The following is a 25239-nucleotide window of genomic DNA, read 5'->3' as shown; positions in this document are numbered from 1 at the left end:
AGTGCTTTCCTTTCTCCTTGCTAAATCTTACTGAAATTTGTCTCATCTCTAAGAACTACAATTTGCACTCCATGCCTCTGCTGTTCCCAGTCCCTGACCACATACAATCTGTCTTTAATTTACACTAATTGATGGTGATAATGGCAATATTTCCTTGGGCGCTGTTCTCCTGTTTTTCAAAACTGCAGTTCTCATATTCTCATCAGAGAGGAAGCCCATGATTAAGCCTCCTTAATCCTCCAATTCCCTGGAACTGTAAGGCTTAATCATGGCCTTGTACTTGCCTTTTCAAAGATTCCTTCTACAAAGTCCTTTGGTCTAATATCCTGACTGCATAAGTATAACCTTTCTCTTTTATCTGCCTCAGAATTTCGGGTTTGTGTTAATAAAGAGGGAACGCACATGTGTTTGAAATGTTAGTTCAACAGAGGAAGCCCATTTCTGCAGCATTTTGTGTTAGTCCAAAATGTCAGTTCTGTATCTTTACTTTTGCAACATGAAGGACACAGTTTGACCTGCTGAGCTTCTCCAGCATTTTGTGTTTTTACGATGGAATTCTGTGATTTACTTCCTATTGGTAAAGGTTCCATTATTGGACTATTGTAATGTAATACTACATTTTAGAATCTAACATGCATGAAATTCTTTAATTTTGTCCTCAAGCGCTCCTCACAAAAATGAAGCCCCAGTGAGGAACAAACTCACAGCCCCTGGTTTACAAAACCAGTACTCTAACCACTGAGCTATCAGAGCCTCTGATGTTGCTTCTGGGTGTTGCAAGATTCTACATGGACTAGAGTCCTGTGAAACAGACAGTGAAGTATTTCCAAACAGATGAATGTCCTAGTCTTCTCCATGCAATAGTTGTACCTGACAAATTTCTTTACAAGCTCATTTATGGCTTGGTGTTGATAATATTATGTGAAAGCAGCAGTTTTTGTTGGATACAAACCCCATATGGGACTAACCCCTGAGTTCTGCTTCTGAAGAAGACCTGGAGCCGGGTCTACTGATCATTCTGATTCTCTTCCATGCCATATATCTCTCCCACCTGCATCTACCTCTTATCTGTTGGCCTGTGCTCCTCCCCCTTACTTCTCCCCATTGCTTTTCCCTTCGCCCACCCCCCCAATTTTTTTATTCAGGTGTGTGCCTGTTTTTCGGCATTCCTGAAGAAGGGCTCAGGCCCGAAACATCGACAGCCTTTTACTTTCTATGGATCCTGTGTGACCTGCTGAGTTTCTCTAGTACTTTTGTATATTGCACTAGACAGCAGAATTTCTTGTGATCCATACATCACTCTCTTCCATTTGTTTTGGGATACATAATACTGGTAGGTCCATATTCATTTTTTAGATTTTGAGTCCAATTCTATATTTTCTTCCAGATTTGACATTCTAGGCTGTTGCAAGTAAAGTGAATGATGCTGTACCATATATTAGCAGATAAGTGAGGGAGTTATTACTTCAGGGATTGTGAACAGTGGCAACAGAACCTGTTCTCTTAAAACACAGAAGGAAGAAGGATTCATAATGATCTGCAGGACACTCCTTGTAAGGTATTCCAGGAGCCAACACATGCTATAATATTGGTTTATTATACCAGATCTTTTCTATATTCATAATATCTAAAAGGAAGTAAAAACTTGTAAAAGGCTAATTAGTTCAATTTTTGAAATCAAAGCTCACTAATTTTCTGATAAATGTAAACGAGGACAGGTAAATTAACCCCTTCAGATATGCGCTCTTGATGATCTTGCTCACAAATATAAGGTCTCTAGAAAAGTAAATTGATTACCTGAGACTGCATTTGAACCAGCAAGAACGGCAAGGCTTTTGTGCTCTGGTGATTACAGAAACGTGGCTCCAGAATTCCTTTGCAGACTGCTAGATGATGTTATTTCCCTCCGGGCAGACAGAGATGCTGCTGCTCTGGCAAGACTTGAGGAGGGGAGTCTGTGCATTGACCTCCGTGAGAAATGGTGCACAAATGTCTCTGCTCTAAAGACTTTCCACTCAGCAGAGATGGAGAAATCTGATGGTGAAATGGAAACCCCTCTATCTGCCCAGGGAATTCACGGCAGTTTAAGTTCTGCCTTCAGCGAATGAAGGTAAAGCACTGTTGAGCTTTATGGTGGCATCTGTGAAGCCCAGGCGTCCCACTCTGTCAGTTGCATGATTGTAGCCTGCAACTTCAACCACACCAACCTGAAAATTGTTCTTCCACAGCATGTCAACTTTCCCACCAGAGGAGAGAACATCCTAGATAGAGTGTTACTGATAGAGTGCCACCAACATCATTGGTGTGTACAAGGCTGCTTCTTGATATCCCACCTTGGATACTCAAACCATCCTGTTATACAGACCACTGGCAAAGCAAACAGAGACAGTGTGCAGAGAGGTCAGGATGTGGCCATTGTGGAATGGGATGGTGGGGCACAGCAGTGCAACAGGACTGCTTTGAGACCACAGACTGGAGGTGTTTCAGGGAGGTGGACACCTATAATGGTCATGTAAACATTGAGGAGTCCACAAGATTAGTGGTTGGCTACATCACCAAGTGCATGGAGGATGTAACTGAGACCAAATGTTTCATAGCCAATCAGAAACCATGGTTGAAGGCAGAGGTCCAGGCACTTCTCAGAACTTGTGATACTGCCTTCATGACAGGAGATAAGATGGCACTAAGTTCAGACAGGGCAGAACTCTTTTATGCAATCCGGAAGGCAATCGTTGGTACACATAGAAGATCAATAGTCAGTCGTGCGGCACTGGTGACACAAGGCACATATGGCAAGGGATCAAAACTATAACAGACTACAAGACAACCTTGCAAGTCAAAAGCAATGACACCTCCCTTCAAACTGAACATCTTCCATCAGTAGTCCAATATCCCCTCGGGTTTCAACACAGCCACCATCATCCAAGTACCAAAGAAGGCGCCAGTAACAGGTCTCAAAAACTATCGCCCCTTGGCACTGTTCTTAACCATTATGGAATGCTTTAAGGATCTGGTTATGGAATGTATCACAGCACACCTCCCAGAGACACTGGATCCACTTCAGTTCGCCTACAGATGGAACCGTTCTACTGATGATGCAATAGCCTTGATCCTACACTTCATACTGACACACCTGGACAACAACACCTCATACACCAGGCTGCTGCTCATCAACTTGAGCTTAGCATTTAATACGATCATTCCCCAGAGGGTGGTGGAAAAGCTGTTCTCACTGGGACTCAACTGTGAGTCTCTGCAACTGGATTTTGGACTTCCTAACAGAAAGCCCACAGTCATCCAGGTTAGCTGCGAAAGATAAAGAACCATCACACTGAGCACTAGCGCACTTCAAGACTGTGTGCTCAGCTCACTCCAGTTCACACTACTGACCCACGAATGCAATGCTAGATCCATCTCAACTGAGTGATCAAGTTTGCAGATGACATGACAGTACTTGGCCTTATCTGCAAAAATGATGTGTCGCACTGCAGAGAAGAGGTGGAATATGGTGCGAGAATAACAACTTCAGTCTCAATGTGGACAGGACAAAGGATATGACTATGGACTTCAGGAAGACACCATTCTCCACATTAAACAAGTGACCTCTCCTGGACACACACCATCTCCTCATTTGCAAGGAAGGCGCAACAGCAACTGCACTTCCTGAGAAGTCCGAGACAGGCAAGGCCACCGGCCACCATCCTGTCAATATTCTACAGTAGGTCTTTTGAGCGTGTTCTGGCCGGTTGCATCAGAGGAGTGTAGCACCATTCCTCTCGAGCATTGGATCAGAGGTCAATCCACAGGACTATAGGCAGAGAGGTCCTCTGGGATTTCCTTCACCCAAACCCCCCCCCCCCAACACCGCCCCCCTCCCCCACTCGACGTAATCTACTGGGAGTGTTGTTTGAAGAGGGCTCACAAAATCGTTGAGAACCCCTACCAACCCACACACAATATCTTTCAGCTCCCATCAGAAAAGAGATACAGGAGTACCAGAGCGAAAACCAGGCTGAGAAACAGCTTCTTCCCACCAGCAGTGAGACAAGTGAACAACTGTTCAATCAAAGCCTCTGAGACTTTAACAATAATTACTTATTTCTATATGTGTGTGTGTATATATGTACTGCATAAGTATTGTTTTTCTGTATGTGTGTTACATCTGGATGTGTGTTTGCATGTTTTTGCACCGAGGACCAGAGAATGCTGTTTTGTCGGGTTGTACATGTACAATCAGATAATGATTAACTTGAACTTGAAAAGGAAACATTGTAAAAATGAAAAAAAAAGAATTCCCTTTCCACAGATGTGGGGAGAAGTAGTAGAATGTTGACAATTTTAATAACAGAAATTAACAAAACCCAGGAACAACTTTGGAGGTGAATGTGGAACAGAGAGGGGTAAAAGAATATGAATAAATATGAGAAAAATTGCCATGGGACTGTCTTCATATTTCAAACCATCAAACCATTTCAGGAAAAGAGAGCTGATGCTATTCGTGGTTCAGGCAGATCAGATGATGAGTGGGTAAGTGTAGTGCACTGAGGTAGCAGCAAGCAAGCAAGGACAAAACTCAAAAGACTGTACAACAGGCTTTATTCCAGTAAAAGTCTGAACACCAGCTCAAGCCTTGGTGGCTCCCCCTGTGACTGGCCCAAGAGGGACCGGCTCAGGTTTATATTCAGGTCAGCTGATTGACAGCTGGCTAGGTGGAGTCAGCCCCTTAGGTGATCTTTCTGCTGGTACAGAGATCCCACCCCCCCCCCCCCACCTCCCGCAATAGGCTGGTGGTCGTATCACCACAGTAAGTTAGTCATAAACTATGTATATTTGGATTTATTTCCACTAAGGAAGCAAAAATACAGACCCTAGTTGGAAACATCCAGTGTGAGGAAAAGGGTATTGGTTTTTGAGGGGGTCATGGACATCAAAGGTGCAAGTGGGTGTTCAACATCTATAGAAAAAATCTGATGAATCAAAGGATCAAAGCTAACCTAACAGAATTTTGGAAATGCATTTGGAAGTCAATTGGAAGGGCATTCCATTATCTTGTGACATGCACAGATAATTTTGGAGAGAATGAAGATTTAGTTGAGATGATCGGTGATGACTTTAGATGAAAGATGTACTGAGTTCCTGTGAGATGAAAAGTTCAATGAGATGCACAGAAATTTGCATTGTGGAGCTCTCACAAAGTGACAGATAAATTGTAGGATTGTGAACGAGGAGCAGAGAAAGGTGAATTGGAGCAGAGAAAGGTGAATTGAAACAGAGACTGAATTATTGAGAATCAAAAATACTTGTTGCAGCGACTAGGGAAGGAAAACTACCTTGATGAGAACATTTTTTTATACAGTAGGCAGTAGGGATTTGAGAGTGAAAATTTTAAATGAGAAGTGAAATAAATTGAACAACCAAATGTTCAAGAGAAAGTATCAGATGAGTAGGAGGACAGATCAAGATTTGACCTGGTGATGAATGCCCACACTGTCACCACAAATAAGCAATGCTGTTGGTTGCTATCAGAACCTTTGTTGAATATATTATCAATGTAGACTTGGCTGGTGTACAAAAGACTTTAGACATTTTCCCATCAGTGCTTCCTCTTGTTTTATAATCTCTTGAACAATTAGCATTGTTAATGAAATTTGTAACCACAGATTGTGCAGACCACTTCAAATAGCTGCATATTGTCTAATGTACCTGAGCCATGTGATTGCATGTAGAAGGGAGGAACTAAAACTTTGAACACGGAGGCCAATAATTATTCAGGCTTGTTTCCTCATTGTTAGAGTTGACTACAACTAATTCTATTGCTGTGAGCTCTTCATGTTCACAAGCTTTTAAAAATGTATCATGTTTTGGATCTAGGCTTTGCAGTCCTATCCCTAATTGCCCTTGAGAATGAATGGTGGGAGTCTTTTGAAAAGCAGTAACCCTTCCAGTAAAAGTTGTTGCACAGAGCTGCTGGATAAGGAGTGGCAGGATTTGGACACATTAGCCCCTTTTCCACTGGCGCCTTGTCCAGGAATTTATGGGGAATTAACTGGGACAGGGTCCAGTGGAAAAGGAAAACAATCAGCACACTGGTGTCAAATGACATCAAATCACGCCGGGGATCGACAGCCTCTACGCCTACTCATATCCTTGATGTGCTGATTAAATCACTGGGAAAAGGACAACTTCCATCCTGGGACAGAAATAACGTGATTCTTCGTGTGAGCACGTTCTACCACGTGCTGAGGCAGTCTGCTGGAGTCTCGTGAGGATGTCAGAGTGGCTCTTCCTCTCCTCAATTAGAAGTGCAATCCAAATTATTGTCTAAAACTTGAATGCACATTATAAAAAGCGAGTGGAATAAAATCTGGTGTGTAGTTTTAAAAGATCAGATTCAGAAATAACAAAATTAATTATTCCAGCAAACTAGGGTGATTGACAAGTGCAAGACCTACTCTCACTGAGGCTGGGTGAGGCTGTAGGGCAAGATTGACGAGCACAATTAAAAATAGCAGATTTTACGAGAGAATAGCATCCAAGCTCAGGGAAATGGGGTTTAACAGGGACAAGTCTCCGGTCATAAATAAGCTGAAGACACTTCAAGGGAGGTTTTATCATTAATGGACCACAATGGGAGGAGTGAGAAGTGCCAATTGGAATGGCCTTATTTCAACCAAGCTTATGGTATCTGGGGTACCAGCAAACAAGCTGAGCCCCTCTCCCTGCAGACAACATACAGCCTAGTCAGGGTGCTGCTGCACAATCTCCTGAACACAGTTTGCGACCAAAGGAGATGGAGGGATGGGATGCCCCTTGTATCTCATCTGTCCCATGACCCCAACCACCCCTGGTACGTCATCTATCCCAGATGCCTTCTCCCTCCCCTGTATGTCCCCTCTCCCTCATTCACTGCCAGTACCTCAGTCACCCAGCAGACTGCAACTGCCCATAAAAGAGGGACCTCATTTGCTGCTGCACCAGAGGCTGGTAAGAATAGTATTTTATCTGTTCATCATTGATTATTTGTTCACAAGTTCATAAACATGATGTGGCACCTAAATCTCAAATGTGTTGCACTTGTTATCCAGGAACCAAAGGGAGGAAGACGCGCAGGAAGCCCACAAAAAGATAGGAGGCCACAACTGAACTCCGAGGATTCCTACAAGAACTAGACCGGGTGGACCAGGAACGAGAACAAGAGCGTAGGGAGAGGCAGGCAGAGATGGTGGCGGAGAGTCTGGAATGTGATGCCAACAGACAGGAGCACCAGGCAACAAACGGCAGAGAAAGAGGTGAGTCAAGATAAGGTTTAAAAAAGTCAGAAAGGTTATCTATTGTGAAAGGGATTAGTTGATTTTGCGTCAATAATTTTGGTAGTTGGTAATTTTTTTTCCTTTCTATGTGAATCTTCTTCCAAATGTTGAGCAGATGGTGCAATACTGGTGAACTTCTATGTTGCACCATTTTTTCATCCCATTTATAAAGTATATGTTCTGGTACCTTCTCCCCTATTTTATCTAGCTCTAACCTGGTCCAATCTGGGTTTTCCCTTGTTTGATAAAAATCTGATAGATATCTTAATTGTGCTGCTCTATAATAATTCTTAAAGTTTGGAAGCTGTAAGCCCCCTTGTTTGTATCATTCTGTTAATTTATCTAGCGCTATCCTCAGTTTCCCCCCTTTCCATAAGAATTTCCTTATTATTTTCTTTAGCTCATTGAAGAATTTCTCTGTTGAGGGAATCAGTAATGATTGGAATAGGTATTGTATCCTTGGGAAGATATTCGTTTTAATGCAATTTACCCTTCCTATCAGTGTTAGTGGTAAATCTTTCCAATGTTCTAAGTCATCTTGTAATTTCATTAATGGCTGATAATTTAATTTGTATAGATGGCCTAGATTATTATCTAGGCTAATACCTAGGTATTGGATTGCTTGTGTTTGCCATTTAAATGGTGATTCTTTTCTAAATTCTGTATAATCCGCGTTACTCATTGGCATCACTTCACTTTTATTTGTGTTGATCTTATACCCCGATATTTCTCCATATTCCTTCAATTTCTTATGTAATTCTTTTATTGATAATTCTGGTTCTGTTAAGTACACTATGATGTCACCTGCAAATAGAATGATTTTATATTCCTTCCCTTTTATTTTTATCCCTTTCATTTTATTTTCTGTTCTTATCAGTTCTGCTAAGGGTTCTATAGCTAAAGTGAGGGAATGGGTGAGAAAAGGGATCAAAAGAATAGAAAATTGTTTTTTTGGGAAATAATTTATTATCTTTTGAACAAATGAAGTACAAATATGGTATAACTCACAGTACAATGTTTGCATACCACCAACTGAAAGCCTACTTAAAGGACAAATTGGGAAGCAGGTTGAGGTTACCAGAAGGAAGCAGCTTTGAATATGCAATTACAGACACATTGATAATTAAAAGATTTATAACAAACATGTACATCAAGCTGCAAGAGAAAGAGAACGATGAAATAAGCTGTAAACACAAACAAAAGTGGGAACAAGATCTAAACATAAAGATAAAGAATGAAACATGGGAAAAGCTATGCTCCGGAACTATGAGAAATACAATAAACACGAGGTTACGCATGATACAATATAATTGGTTACACAGGCTATATATCACGCCCCAAAAGTTAAATAAATGGGACCCAACAGTATCAGATAGATGTTTTCGCTGTAAGAAGGAAACAGGAACAACAGTATATGCAGTTTGGGCATGTGAGAAGTGAAAATGTTTTGGGAAGATCTAAATCAGGTATTAAATAAAATCACAAAAAGCAACATACCAAAAAATCCAGAGATCTTTCTTCTAAGTAATATAAGAAGTAAAGAATTGGGCCTCAAACTGGATGAAGCGCAAAAAAGATTTATTATGATAGCCTTAGCTGTAGCAAAAAAATGTATAATGTCAACCTGGAAATCAGAAGAGAGCCTGAGAGTACAGCAATGGTACATAGAAATGAATAAATGTATTCCATTGGAAAAAATAACATATAATTTAAAAAATAAAGTCACAGTATTCAAACAAATTTGGGAACCGTACATGGAACACAACAGAGAGGGCCTACCGCGGACCTCCACCCCCTAAATTGATAGAATGAGAAGACAAAATGAACTGACCCAGTGTGTAAAAGTAGATGACATGATTTTCTTGTTTATTTTCATTGTGTGATGACATTGTTTAATGGGTTTATTGTATTGTATATGTTGAAAGTTTAGTGGGTAGGGAGGGGGGTGGGAAGGAGGGAGGGAAGGGAGGGGGGAAAAAGGGGAGAAAATGCCACTGTGTATATTCAAGAGGGAAATGTTTGTGTGTATTTTGGTTAATATGGTTCATAGTGTGAAAATTTTTTAAATTTTTTTTAAAAGTCAGAAAAGCAACTGAAGGTTTAAACAGTATTGATTTGTGGGCATGAGAAATTGAGTAATAAAGATAATTGGCAGGGATCAATAAAGGGAAGGGTAGCTGAAGGAGTGGCCAGGGAGTGAGTGGAATAGGGAAGGAGTGGAGCTTTGAGGCTTTGGCTCAAGAGGCTTTGGCAAAAAGAGGTAGTTAAATCCTTTAAAGTTAGAAAATGTAGTCAGCTAGGGCAGTGGATTGGTCCAGATGTGGGAAATCTGGGACAGCATACTTGTCCCTGATGACTACACCTGCAGAAGGTGCGTTCAGCTATAGCTCCTTATGACCTGAGTTAGGCAACTGGAGCAGGAGTTGGATGAACTGCGGATCTTTGGGGAGGCAGAGATGGTGGTAAATAGGAGTGTCAGGGAGGCAGTCACCCCTATAATTCGGGAGAGGGAATGGGAAAATGAAGACAGTGCAGAGTACCCCTGTGGCCGTTTCCATCAACAACAGGTATGCTGTTTTGGATACAGTTGATGGGGACCTACTTGACAAGTCAAGCTGGAAATGGCTCCAGTGCAGAGGCTCAGAGGTGAAGCGGAAGAAGAGGAAAACGATAGTGATTCGGACTCATTGGTTAGACAAGTAGATAGGAGGTTTGCTGGATGAGATTGAGACTTCCAGTTGATGCTTCCTCCCAGGTGCCAGGTTCAGGGATGTCTCTGTTCGAGTACACAGCATTCTGGAGGGGAAGGGGGAGGGGAAGCAGCCAGATGTTGTGGTCCACATGGGGACCAATGACATAGATAGAAGTGGGGACAAGTTCTGAAGGAAGAATATAGGGAGTTAGGGAAAAAGTTAAAAAGCAGAACCTCAAGGGTGGTAATCTCAGGATTGCTGCCTGTATCATTTGCTAGAGAGGGTAGGAATAGGAAAATTTGGTGAATGAATGTGTGGCTAAAGAGTTGGTGCAGGGGGCAGGCATTCACATTTGTGGATCATTGGGAACTCTTCTGGGGAAAGTCTGACCACTACAAAAAGGACGGGGACTAATATCCTGGCAGGCAGGTTTGCTAGATCTGTTGGAGAGGGTTTAAACTAGTTTGGCAGGTGGGTGGGAATCAGAATGAGAGTGCAGAGATTAGGGTAGCAGGAGAACTTGATTTGAAGGGAGAAATTAATCAGATTGTTAAAATTAATGAAGTAGAGGGGGTAGAAAAAGTAGATGGTAATCAAAAGAGTAAATGTGGGGGACATTCTCTCAAGTGTAAATATTTCAATGCAAGGAGCATTGTAAGTGAGGTCGATGAACTTAAGAGCATGGATTGACACATGGAATTATGATATTGTAGCTAACAGTGACACTTGGTTGCAGGAGGATCATGACGGACAGCTAAATGTTCCAGGATTCTGATGCTTTATGCGTGATTGAATAGGGGGAATAAAAGGTAGAGGAGTTGAATTGCTGTAGTGCTAAAGCAGGATAGTTTGGAGGACTCGTCAGGTGAGGCTATTTTGTTGGAAGTGAATGGAAAAGGCATGAAAACACTAATGGGTGTGCATTATAGACCCTCCCTAATGGGCAGAGGGAATTAGGGGATCAAATTTGTAAGAAGATGGCATATATGTGTAGTAAACACTTGGCAGTGATTGTAGGAGATTTTAACTTTGCACACATTGACTGGGACACTCATACTGCAAAAAGGCTGGATGGGTTGGAAATGGTTAAATGTCTTCAGGAAAGCTTTCTAAATCAATATATAGAACAACTGACTAGAGAGGGGGCAGTAATGGATATCCTGTTAGGAAACGAGATAGGTCAAGTGATAGAGGTTTGTGTTGGGGAACACTTTGGGTTCAGTGATCATAATACTATTAGTTTTAGGTTAATTATGGAGAAGGATAGGGCTGGGCCTAATGATGAGATTCTTGATTGGAATAAAGCTCATTTTGAGGAGGTGCAAAAGGATTTAGAGGGTGTGAATTTGGGATAATTTATTTTCAGTGAAAGATGCAATAGATAAGTGGAGGATAATCAAAGGGGAAATTTTGAGAGTACAGAGTTGATATGTCCCTGTGAGGATTAAAGGAGAGGTTATAAAATATAGGGAGCCTTGGTTTTCAAAAGATATTGGAAATTTGGTTCAGTAGAAGAGGGATGTGTACAACAGGTATAGACAGCAGGGAATAAATAAGGTGCTTGAGAAATACAAAGAGTGCAAAAAAAATCTTAAGAAAGAAATTATAAAGGCTAAAAGGAGATAGGAGGCTGCTTTGGCAGGCAAGGTAAAAATAAATCCAAAGGGTTTCTACAGGTACATTAAAAATAAAAGAATAATGAAAGATAAAATTGGGTGCCTTGAGGATCAGAGGGGTAGGCTACATGAGGAGTTAAAAGAGATGGGGTGGATTTTAAATGATTTTTTTCTCTTCAGTATTAAGTAATGAAAGGAATATTGATCCAGGTGTAGTAATGAAATCTGGCAGTGAGGTCAGGGATAATATACAGATTAATGAGGAGGTAGTACTGGCTATTTTAAAGAGAATCAAGGTGGATAAATCTCTGGGACTGACAAGATATTCCTTAAGACTCTGAGGGAAGGTAGTGTAGAAATAGTAGGGGCTGTGACAGAAATATTTTAATGTCACTGGTCACGAGGAGGTGCTGGAGGATTGGCAGGTAGCCCATGTTGTTCTGCTGTTTGAAAAAGGCTCCAAAAGTAAACCTTACAATGAAGGGTAGTAATGCTGGTCTTTCAGGCATTTTGGGGAGGGAAGGTTCTCTCATTTATTTTTGTTTTTTAACTCAATAGTTTTACATAATAATTTTATTTTGAATTGTAGCTAATGACACCTCAAACCAATTAAATTTCTGGGAATTCTTCCTGGATAGCAATGTATGTTACTAATTTGGAAAATAATGGGTAAAACATTAAGATATTGTTTTAATGTTAATGGTATTAATGGACCCATAAAAAGAAATAATTATTGTATATCAAGAAATTAGTAGTAGATATTGCTTTTTTACAAGAGACTCATTTAACTGAATGTGAACATTTAAAATTGAAAAGAGATTGGGTAGGTCAAGTAGCTTTCTTTACATTTAACTCTAAAGCTAGGGGAGTGGCAAAAAGATTACCAGTTAAAATCAAACATGTAATTACAGATCTGGCGGGAAGGTATCTTATAGTAAATTGTCAAATATTTTCTGAAGAATAGACTTTATTGAATATGCACCAAATTTAGATGATCAGAAATTTATACAAGATATTTTTTTTTAATTTAGTGAATGTACACGAAAATGTTTTTGTGGATGTTGACTTTAAATTTTGTTTAGAAACTTCAAGACATAGAGTGAAATCAAAGGCAGCTAAAACATTGTTATCTTTAATGAAAGATTTTAATTTAATTGATATATGGAGAATAATGCAGCCTAAGGAAAGGGATTATTCTTTTTACTTCAGCAGATTTGATAGTATTCTAGAATTGATTTTTTTCTTGATTTCTGCCCAAAATCAATCAAGAGTGATTGCTGTGGATTATAAACCTAGATTATTATCTGACTATTCTCCTCTTTTAATTGAGTGGGAATTTGCAGAAAAACAACATTTAGTTTATTGATGAAGATTGAATTCTATATTATTGAAGAGATCGGATTTTTGTTTATTTATAAGACAACATATTCAATTGTTTTGTGAAACTAATTTAAATTCAGTAGATAATATGTTTGTTATTTGGGATCCATTGAAAGCTTATTTATGAGGTCAAATTATATTATTCTTCAAAATTTAAAAAAAATGAAAGATATAGACAAATTGGAAAAGGAGATAACTTTATTGGAAAAAGAAATTCAAAAAAAAATTTCTGAGGATAAATATAGAATTTTAGCAAATAAAAAAAATTACAATATAATACAATGTTAACATAGAACAGAGAAAATGATATTACAATCTAAGCAGAAATATTATGTTTGGGGAAAGATCATAAAGTTTTGGCGTGGCAATTAAAAGTGGAACTATCTTCTAGAACAATTAATACTATGAAACAGGATAATGATGAAGTGACATATAAGCCACAAAGAATTAATGAGATATTTAAGGAATTTTATGAGAAACTATATACATCTGATTCATAACAAGATGAAGCTATCAATAATTATTTGTCACAATTAATATTATCATTTTTGACTCAAGAACATTTAGATCGATTAGAGAGCCCTTTTACTGAGCAGATTTTTGACGCATCTACTAGTTTAAATAATAATATATCTCCAGGTGAAGATGGGTTTCCAGTTGAATTTTATAAAGAATTTAAAGATTTATACATTCCATTTTTATGAAAGTAATAGAACAAGCTTCTAAACAACATTGTCTTCCAGAAACTTTTTCTATGGCAATAATTATGGTTATTCCAAAAAAAAGATATGGGTCCATTAAAGCCTACTTTTATAGATTAAATGTAGGTTATAAACTTGTAGCAAAGCTGAATGGAATTAATGAATATCTTCCTGATTTAATAAATATGGATCAGACGGGGTTTGTTAAAAATGGACAAACAAGAGGACATAATAAGGTTATTAAGTATAATACATTTAACTTAGAATATAGAAGATTTAAGTCATATTGTAGTTTTTGATGCCGCAAAAGTGTTTGATAGGTTAGAGTGGGATTTTTTTAATTTAATGTGTTAAGTAAATTTGGTTTTGGTATTAACTTTATAAATCAGATTAAGGTCTTATATAGAAGTCCAAAAGCTAAAGTGATTACTAATGGACAGATAGCTCAATCTTTTAAATTAAATAGATCTAGTAGGCAGGGGTGTCCTTTATCACCAGCTTTGTTTGCTTTAGCTATAGAACCTCTTGCACAAAAGATTAGAGAAGATCAACAATTAAAGGGATTTGAGATAAAACAGGTAAGACATAAAATTAGTTTATTTGCTGATGATGTATTAATATATTTAACTCATCCACAAATATCATTACCAAGACTCTATAGTCATTTGTTAGATTATGGGAAAATTTCAGGATATAAGATAAAGTGGGATAAAAGTGAAGTAATGGAACTTGTAAAAGGAGATTATTCACAATGTAGACAAGCAGTTTGTTTTAAATGGACGGATAAGATTAAATATTTAGGTATACTTATTGATAATAATTTGAAAAATTTATATAAATTAAATTATATTCCATTACTTAAAAAGATAGAGGCAGATTTAAAGAACTTGGTAAATTTACTGATTACGTTAATTGGGAGAGTTAATTATATTAAAATGAATATTTTTCCATGATTTCAATAGTTATTCCAAATTTTACCTATATCTCTACCTCCACATTTTTTTCAAGGTTTAACTAAGGAAGTTAGGACATTTCTTTGGAAAGGGAAGATGGCAAAAAAGTCATTAGAAAAATTAACATGGAAATATAAACAAGAAGGATTACAACTTCCCAATTTTAAGAATTATTACAGAGCAGCACAATTAAGATTTTTAGTTTTTTATGTTTATTAAAATTAAACCATCATGGGATTTTAAATTCAATGTAATAGATGAGGAAGCTCCAATACTAAAACATTTGTTGAACATTTGGAATAAAGTTAAATTAGAAATTGCTGGATATATTCTTTCATTAAAAACACCAGTAATTAATCCTTTATTGATTTTTTTTCAAAAGATAATTCTTTTTTAAATATATGGTATTACAAGGGAATCTCTAATTTGGGGGATTGTAATGATAATAATAGATCAATTATTTGGGTCTTTTGATCAATTAATGATTAAATATGGTATACCTTACAATACATTATTTTGTTATTTTCAATTGAGGACTTAATTGAGAAAGAAATTAGGACTGGAAATGATTTTAAAAGATCTTTCAAATTTGGAACAAATCATGGTTGATGGAATGATCAATAAGTTTGCTTCAATTGCATATATATTATTACAAGAACAGACACCTAAAGTAGCTTTGTTTAATTCAAAAGAAAGATGGGAACCGGATTTGGACATGAAAATAGTTCAACAAGTCTGGCAAAATTTGTGTAAAGGTACTATGACAAATACTATTAATGTACGATACAGATTACTTCATTATAATTGTTTACATTAATTGTATATTACTCCTCAGAAATTGAGTAGATGGAGATCAGATTTATCAGATCAATGTTTTAGATGTGGAACAGAAATTGGAACTTTTCTTCATTCTACATGGTCTTGCTCAAAGGTTAACCCTTTTATAACAGATAACAGGAGTGAATTTTCCTTTAAATCCTGAATTACTTTTGGTAGGAAATCTTGAAAGTGCTACTCCTAAATTATTGTTGTCAGATTCCCAATTAAAGTTTGTTAAGTTGGTTTTAGTAACAGCAAGGAAGTGTGTCACTGTCACATGAAAATCCGATGTTTCATTAACGATTCAAAGTTGTATACCACTAGAAAAAAATGATGTATAATTTAAGGGATAAATATTATTTATTTTTGCAAATTTGGGGTCCTGTAGGCTAAAATAATGAAATTTAAATTATGATTTTATTAATTTCTTTCTTGATCAGTGAAGTTTTCCCTAAAAACATAACAACTTTATGTTGTTTTTGAGATCTTTGTGTCAACTAACGCAATCCAGATTAATTATTTTATAATGAAATGTTTTGTATTTTAGTTTTGGAACTAGATTAGTTTGGGGGAACGGGGTTTAATAGCGTTATTTTGTAGTTTGTAGTTTTTTAGTTTTTAGATTTTAGTATTTTAGTTTTTATAAATAGACTTTCAGCATATATTTGTTGATATTTTATTATATACTTATGCTATAACATTCTTAATTTTTGATATATGTGTTGAATAAATAAAATATTCAAAAAAAGTCATTGTGAATAGCCAATACAAACAAAACTGGAGATAAAGGGCATCCTTGCCTACTTGATGTAATTAAATTAAATGATTGAGATATCTGCCTATTAGTTATTACTTTAACTTTAAGACTTTTATAAAATGATTTAATCCATTTTATAAAATTAGATCCAAAGCCAAATTTACCAAAAACTTTAAATAAAAAATCCTATTCTAATCTATCAAAAGCCTTTTCTGCATCTAATGCTACTGTTACACTAAAATCTCTTTTTTTGTGCTAAATGAATTATTTGTAATAATCTTGCTACATTTTCAAAAGATTGCCCGTTTTGAACAGAACCCGTTTGATCTGTATTTCTTAATTCAGGTAAACAATTATTAATTCTATTAGCTAATATCTTCACTATAATTTTATAATCAACATTCATCAATGAAATAGGTTTATATGAAACTGGTTTTAATGGATCGCTATCTTTTTTAGGAATAACCATAATTATAGCTGTCAAAAAAATCTTTGGAAGAACATGTAAACTAGAAGCTTGTACTATTACTTGCATAAATAAAGGAATTCTCAAATACTTAAACTCTTTATACAATTCTACATGAAAACCATCTTCTGGTGATTTATTATTTTTTAAACAAAAGGTGCTTCTTAACTTCACATTAAGAAAATGGTCTTTCAAGCTTATCCTAATCTAATTCAGTTAATCCAGGTAAAATTATTTGTTAACTAATAATTATCTATATTAATATCATGTAATTCCGAAGTATATAATTTTTCATAAAATTCCCTAAAATATTAATTTATTTTCTGAGGTTTAAATGTCACGTTGTTGTTTTATTGCCTTGATTGTTCTTGTGGCTTGTTCTCCTTTTAATTGCAAGCTAAAATCTTAGGTGCTCTCTCACCGAATTCATAATATTTTTTGTTTTGATCTCAGAATCAATTTTTATGTTGAATAATTCGATATTGTACTGTAACTTCTTATTAATTGAATGCCTTCGTTTATCCCCGATGGTGATTTTTGAATATCTTTTTTCAAGTTATTTCTTTTTCCAATTTATCTATATCTTTCAAATTATCCTTTTTAATTTTCGAAGTAAAACTTATTATCTAACCCCTTAAATATGCTTTCAATGCATCCCAAATGACAAACTTATTATCTATTGATTGTAAATTAGTATCACAAAATAATTTAATATATCTTACAAAATCACAAAAATCTTTCCTTTTTAATAACATAGGATTTAATCTCCATCTCTATACTGACTGCTGTTTTTCATGGTAATGATCAGACATTATTTTTGATTTACAATTAATTTTCAAAACTCTCAATTGATTTTGAGCTGAAAGTAATCCCTATGCCATCGGTGCTCTGTGATTAGTAAGGGATTGCTTAAGGTGGTATGTGAGTGGGAAGGGAAGGTTGAGAATCACTGTTCTAGACCCAACTGTTACTGAAATATTTTGCTTGAGAAAAATTGTAATTTCCCCATTTCCTTTGAAGCTATGAAACCATGCATATAACGAGTCAATTAGGTATGATTAAAACAGTGGTTTTCAAATATTTTCTTTCCACCTACATGCCACCATAAGATATTTAAAGTGGTATGTGAGAACCACTGACCTAAACATAAAATAGTTCAATACAACCCTGAACAAACTGTAATATCAATCTGTATGTATTTAATATGTTGCATTAACTTATTATGAGAAGTGCTTAGTTTTCATACTCCCGTTTTGAGATTCAGGAATGTGTGGTTTTTAGGATTCCTTATACTGAACCAAGGATGTGGAATGAGACAATATTGGCTGCAGCTGCTGAGAAGAGAGAACAACAGAGGTTTAACCACAAAGCAATTCAAATGCCAACTGTAGATAAGTGTGCACATTTCCCATTGGCTTGGATCAACCCTTTGACAAATATTTGGAAAAATTAATTGACATTACCAAAAATTGACCCACATTGAAATACAGTCCAAGGTATTAAATTTTATGTAATTCTACTGAAGAATTAAAACTTTGCAACATTTTTTCCTGGTTCTTTGTATGCATTATTGTATAATTGTGAAGCTACTGGGGCAAGTGTTTTGAGAGGAAATCTCACTATCATGTTTTCTCTAGTGCATTTCCCCTGGCTGCTCTCCAGATTCTACCCATATTGCATTGGTTGTTAGGTTAATTTGCAACAAGATTGATGAGAGAATAAGTGTTTGATTAAGTAATTTAAAGGTAGACAAGTTGAAATCTGGTATAGATTTTATAGAATGCATGATCTCCTACATTGTAAGAAAGTATAACAATTCTACCTTTAGATGCCTGTAAAGCTCTGTATTGTTCCCTTGAGGAAATGGGGAGCTTATAATCAAGAATTGTCTTAAATTTGTGGATAATTAGCTCCTTAATCTTTTAGTCATTCTTAATGCACTAATCCTGGGTTTTTTTGTTGAAGAAGGTAAGAATCTCTGCACAGTTGCAAATTAGGGTAGGCTTCAGAGCAGTGATTTCAATGTCAGGTTGGGAAGGAATATAGCCCATGATCAAATCCTGATCATCAAGAAAAGAGTAGGAAATGCTAATTCCAATAGCATCCTTATCCTAATAAAATACTTGGAGGCATCACCATAGCAAAATATTTTTCATAAGATGTCATTGGAAATACTCAGTGCAAGCACTGGCACCTGCTGGATTGCATCATTGCCTGAATGATGAACCACAAAGATGTCTGAATCTCTCTCTCTATGATAGGAACCAATAACAGCTAGTGGTGTGCCCAGGGATTGGTGCTGGGTCTATTGTTGTTTGTTATCTATATCAATGATATGGATGATAATGTGGTAAATTATATCAGTAAGTTTGCAAATGACACAGATTAGAGGTGTTGTGGACAGCAAGAAAGGCTTTCAAAGCTTGTAGAGAGATCCAGACTAGCTGTAAAAATGAGCTGAGAAATGGCAGATGGAATTTGATGCTGACAAGAGTGAAGTGTTGTATTTTGGAAACACAAACCAAGGTAAGACATACTCAGTAAATGGTAGGGTACTGAGGAGTATGGAAGATCAGACAGATCTGGGAATACAGATCCATAATTCCCTGAAAGTGACATCATAGATTGATGGGTTAGTAAATAGAGGTTTTGTCATATTGGCCTTCACAAATCAAAGTATTGAGTATAGGAGTTGGGATCTTATGGTAAAGTTGTATAAGACATTAGTGAGGACAAATTTGGAGTATTAGTTTTGGACACCTAGCTACAGGAAAGATATCAATAAAATTGTAAGAGTGCAGAGAAAATTAACTTGGATGTTGCCAGGATTTCAGGAACTGAGTTATAGGGAAAAGTTAAACAGGTTAGGACTTTATTCCCTGGAACATAGAAGAATGAGGGGAGAATTGATAGAGGTATACAGAATTATGATGAGCAGAGATAGAGTAAATGAAGGCTTTTTCCACTCAGGTTAGGTGAGATACAAATGAGAGAACATGGGTTAAGAGTGAAAGGTGAAAAGTTTAGGGGTAACGTTAGGGGGAACTTCTTCATACAGAGTAATGGGAGTGTGGAATGAGCTGCCATCTGAAGTGGTGAATGCAGGCTCAATTTGAACATTTAAGAAGAATTTGGACGGGTATGTGAATGGGAGGGTTATGGAAGGCTGTGGACTGGATGCAGGTCAGAATAATAGTTCAGCACAGACTAGAGGCAGTAAAGGGCCTGTTTTCTATGCTGTAATGCTTTTTTTTCTTCCCAAATATTCTTTCTGGTGCAGTGGTTGTTGAATTTTGAGAAGAATGGTTCAAGGAAGTTGAGGATTTTTTTTCTTTGTGTAAAAACATATTATGGAGCCTCTACAACCATACCCAGAATCTCCTTGCATGACCTTGAATGGAAAATGGGAGAAAGTTTAGAAGAACATCTATTGAACTGGCCATTGATTTAGGTGTCTTTTAGTTCTCCGGATATGTTAAACCAGTGGTTTTCAAATAGCCTCCCCAAACTCACATTCCACCTTAAGCAATCCCTATCCAATTAGTGCCCTTTAATTAGTAAGGGAAGGTTGAGAACTACTGCTCTAAACCCAATTGTTACTGAAATATTTTGCTTGAGAAAAAAAATTCCTTGGCCTATTTCCTTTGGAGTTATGAAACTGTGCACTTAATGAGTCAATTGGGTACGATTAAAACAGTGGTTTTCAAACTTTTTCTTTCCACTCACATACCACCTTAAGCAATCCCTTACCAATCACAGAGCACTTATGGCATAGGGATTGTTTAAGGTGGAACGTGAGCTTAGGGGGGGCAGTTTGAAAACCACTGTGTTAAACAAATGCAAGACAAAAATAATTTCTTTGGCAGTTCCCCTGAATAGCATGGTTGTCCACTGCAGGCCAATGCATCTTTAGGATCTCAATTTCAAGCTCTATTTTCATATTCTTATGATGCCCCTGAAGGTTAGTACCTATCAAAAGCCAATGGAGGAAATTGACATGGGAGAAGTGGGAATGTTCTGCCATGACATTTTCTGGGCAATGCTGACCTGTGGAGACCATTATCTATTGCATATTTTTTTGTTAATTTAGCTTAGATTTTCCAATCAGAAGGCCTGGATTTGGAAATTGATAAGAAATCTACCTGATGTAGCACAGATATTCTACTCTTTTCCAGTCAGATGAAGTGCACACTTACTTTTCAAATGGCATGTGCATGTCAGATGCGGTGTCAATTCTACTTCATTTACATTAGTTTTGTTCTCTTACAAATAAAACAAATGTGCAGGACCCTTTTGTGCTGTAGAAAAGTTGAAAGTAAATTGAGCTGGGTGTCATTTGGTTATTTTCTAATGATCAAGAGGGTTCAGCAAGGTCATGCAAACAGATCTTAAATCCCATCTTGAATACCTACCCTATGCTGGAGTGGGTGATTCTGAAGAGAACCCCACAAAGCTATGGGAAACTAGTGCATTTGCTTAAAAGAGCAGTGTTTGAATCATGAAACAAAGGATGATGAAAGGCAAATAGCAGAGATCCCTTGCTTAGGAAGAGCAGCAAAAAAATCCTAAAGGCTGTTGATTGCACAAGGTGGAAGAGATATCATATATACCGAGGAATCCCTTTGGAAATGCATGTTGTAAATGTCTTTGTTTGCTCCAGAGTTTGTAGTGAGACCAGTTGAAGCCCCCTTGAGAACTGCATGATTAAATAGAATTATTTTTGTCTTTCAAATGCATAAGCTTTAAAAAAATTACAAGTCTTCTCTGCTTCTGCTTTTACCAATTGTGATTTGATCTGTTGCAGAGCCAAAAGTATGGATTATGGTATCAAATTTAATGCAAATAAGAGAAGGAGGCTATTTGCTTCATCGGGTCCATTACTAAATTGTGTTTTTTCTGTTCTGATTTTCTTTCATATTCCTGCAAGTTATTCTCTCTTATATGTGCACATCAACTTGATTATTTTTGTAAATAACCCACACCAAGAAGTAATTTACAATAGTCATTTAACCTACCACTGAGCAAATAATGTACCAGTAAATAAAGGTATTCAAGGCCAATTTCTTCTCCTTGCACAGGTTGTTTTGAAAAATCACGTTTTTAATTGTCACTGAATTTTAGTGCTTTGTAATGTTATTTCAGCAACTTCCCCACCTACCTTTGTATTCAGACTTATTTTTCTTTTCACTTCAATCACCAATGTTCAGAGAGAGAATTCCCCATATGTTTGTTTTTATTGGTGATTGAATGAATAACAGAAGGATGCCAGGCAAATAAGGCAGGATTAGAGATACGTGTTCCCCCAATTCTCTAACTCTTCCCCCCAGAGATAGGGGCAGATGTTTTCCACCTCTGAAGTGGTGTCTATGGAGATTTGCTTCACTAACGAAGCCATCATTGAATGAGGTCATGTACTGTAATATGACCCTAAGTGCATTCTTATCATTGATATCACATTGCATTTAACTATTAAGAAATGCAACATTTTCCCCTACCGATTGTTTCCGGCTGTCACTGTGGGCATAGCTGATAACCAACCAGCTGTTGACAGATGCATTAATCAAGTTATGGATTCATTGTCTGCTAGCAAAGATAATTAGGACTAGAAATTCAGTAACACCTCCTTGGTGGAATTTTTATTCCCTCTTGCACTTTAATCTGCTATAAAACTCTCTCAAATGACATGAACAGTCATGCTATGTTTAAAATGCATCACAGTGAGATTATCAAGTTTGTGGTTACTCAAGGGACAAGTAAATGTTACAACCACAATTATATTACTGATTTGTAAAAGGCCAATGTACAAATAGTATCCTTTGTTCCCTCTGAGACCTGCAACTCCTATGACATCAGATATAACCTAAGCTTTGTCTATGGAGGTCCGAGTCATGGTCACTTTCAGCTTTCTAGCCTTTGGATTGTTGTAAACTGTTCCATTAGGCAATCACATAACCTCTTCTCTGAATGACAGGATATCTCATCTACCACAGCAGGCCGAATAGGTATGAATACCGACCTTCCATTGCAGAATGCAAATATTTAGACTCAACTCGTAATCTTTGATGCACCATCAATCACACAGGAGACTATTGTGGCGAAACCAATAGGCTTTAAATCACCTGAGAACATAACATATCCTTACTGTTATGTTGTTCTGCATTGAGTTGCAGGGAGGCTGTGGAACAGCTACTTTTATACAGGAGTCTGTGGGGTGGGGCTGAATAGGCATGCTTGACCAGATAATTATACATTACAGTGGTTTAACACAATCTTACTGAGACTTTTTCCAAGGAATGCCTGGATGTCTCTCTGAAAAGTCTCTGCAGTCAGCATGCCTCTTGTGAGGTCTGTTCTTCACCATCCTGTCCAGAATATCCAGACACCCCTTCATCAAATCATACTTCCTCTATTTTCTTAGATCATGTGAAACCATTTCACTTCATCATCCATCCCAGCTCTCAATGCAATTCTGTTTCCCACAAATTTTCCATATAACCCATTGCCCCCAGATTCTGCCCCTCACCAATTCACTAAGGACAATTTATCGTAGCCAACTGATCTACCAATTCAAAAGTCTGCATCACCTGGGAGACATTCACAAGAAGAATGTGTAAACCCTATACAGGAAACACCAGATGGCCAGACTGAATCCTGGACACAGGCACACAAGGCAGCAGCTCTACGAGCTGCACCACTGTGTAGCCCATTGCTAATGGATAAATCCATTCATTCATTAGCTGTGTTCTCCTCCCACTGGAGTAATGTTGTTTGTAATCTGGCATGTCCCTTTAAGAGCTGCCTGAAAAGATCACATCTGGATGGGAAAAATAAGTAAATAAGTGCAGCAGTGATGAGAATTGCCAAAATATCAACAGGGAACACTGTGCTAAAAACAGCAATGTTTATTTCAGTGCAGCACTTTGCAGGGACATTTAGCATTACTTTTCTGTGAGCCTCTCAAATGAAGTTCTATTTCTTTTTGGCATCCTTCACAACTTGTGTTATGGTGATACAGAATACATGGTATAATGTCTAAACCTTAGCCCCCTTCTCTTAAGATGTAACGATGGATCTTGTTCTTAATCTAGCTGCCAGCAGGTGATCCCTTAGTTGTTTTAATCTTTTTGCAGCCTCATGTTTAATCAAACTCAAGGCCTTGCTGCTGTGTCCATCCTGGCCTATAGGAAGTGACAGCCTCAGATCACAGGTCCTGAGACCCTATTCCCAGATTATTCTGTTGGCCCAGGTTCTACTGGTTTATATGTCTTTGATTATCAAGTATATTTAAAACAGTTGGTCATAATTTTCACCATTCATTTACACTTATCCTACATAAATCCCATTTTTATTCTCCAAAATTTTCATCAATTCCCCCCTAGATTTGACCATTCACAAACACATAAGTGGCCAATTAACCTACCAACCCACTCATGTTTGGAACATGGGAGAAAACCCATGCGGTCATGAGAAGAATGTGCAAACTCCACACTCAGCACTGGAAGTCAGTATGACACTTGGGTTTCTATTTGAAATAGATTTAAATGATTTTTAACCAAAATTTTATTTAAAAAATCAAATAAATGTATGTCACACATTTAACATAAGTAATTAATTAAAGCCTTCTTATAAATTAAAAAAAAATCTTTTTAACTTGGTGGATTCTTTAATTAGTTATAGTATTTGCTCTGTTCCCAGCCGTACTTTTTGTATGTCTGACTACTACAGAATCCAGACACCTGGTTCAATGTTTGATTAGCTAAGATTTCTGTTGCCTCAGAACCCCAATTCTATTAACTCTCACTCCACTCACGATTTCCAGCTCCCAATACGCCCAACCCTCTCCACTCTCCGATTCCAGATTCGATCCTCTCTAGCCCCACCTCCAGAGCCAACTTGCAAAGGTGGAGCTCTCGGAGGCATGTTCACACAATGCATGGAAGATCAGAACAAACTCGATGGTGTCTTGACTCTTGAGCTACTGCAAAAAAATGAACATGTCTATTCAGGAGATGGTAAATTTCTAGTCTATCTGTTTTATTACTTGTGAAAATGAGACATAATTTGGACTTGCATCATGGGGTGTGTCACGAACTAACATCCCTTTTAATTTTGTTAGGGTCTAAAGAGACTTTGTTAGCACTAACAAAGTAACAGCAATAGAAAATTCACCAGACAATTGTAAATTCAAAATAGTCGTTTTTATTCAGCTATAATAACATGACACTCCTTACTTATCTCTAATTTGAACTAAAACTTTAAATTTAACTCAATGCAACAAATGTAAATATATATGTGTGCATGTGTGTTAAAGTCCCAAACTCTAAAAAGTAAATTTTTAAAACTTTAGTATAATTTTGGTCTTGCTTGAAGGTCTTAAATTTTTAGTTCAGAAATAATTATAAAGCGTTTTTAAACATCACACCTTTGGATCTCTTTCAACCACTGATTCTCTTGATGAACTGTCTTTCATAGAGAGTTGCCTTCCAACAGGGCACAATTGAGAAGTGGTCTTATTTATTTAAAAGCCATCTATCTTGTAGCTCC

At 37.1% G+C, this 25239-nt stretch overlaps 1 long non-coding RNA gene across 3 annotated transcripts in view; it reads left to right on the top strand.

The window, feature by feature from the left end:
- The window catches only part of LOC138755416 (uncharacterized), a 91604-nt gene that overhangs the window by 14723 nt on the left and 51642 nt on the right, over positions 1 to 25239 (top strand). For 2 of the 3 annotated variants that reach the window (XR_011352266.1, XR_011352267.1), the window contains exons 2-4: positions 7086 to 7289; positions 14214 to 14278; positions 17977 to 18191. This is a non-coding gene — a long non-coding RNA (uncharacterized lncRNA). Of the gene's footprint in view, positions 1 to 7085; positions 7290 to 14213; positions 14279 to 17976; positions 18243 to 25239 lie in introns of those variants that run through there. The other variant, XR_011352268.1, reaches the window with a different exon arrangement.

Source organism: Narcine bancroftii, chromosome 2 (assembly GCF_036971445.1).
Source record: "Narcine bancroftii isolate sNarBan1 chromosome 2, sNarBan1.hap1, whole genome shotgun sequence".
Lineage (NCBI taxonomy): Eukaryota > Metazoa > Chordata > Chondrichthyes > Torpediniformes > Narcinidae > Narcine > Narcine bancroftii.
The sequence above is the reverse complement of the archived record's forward strand: the minus strand, read 5'-3'. Positions and strand labels throughout refer to the sequence as shown.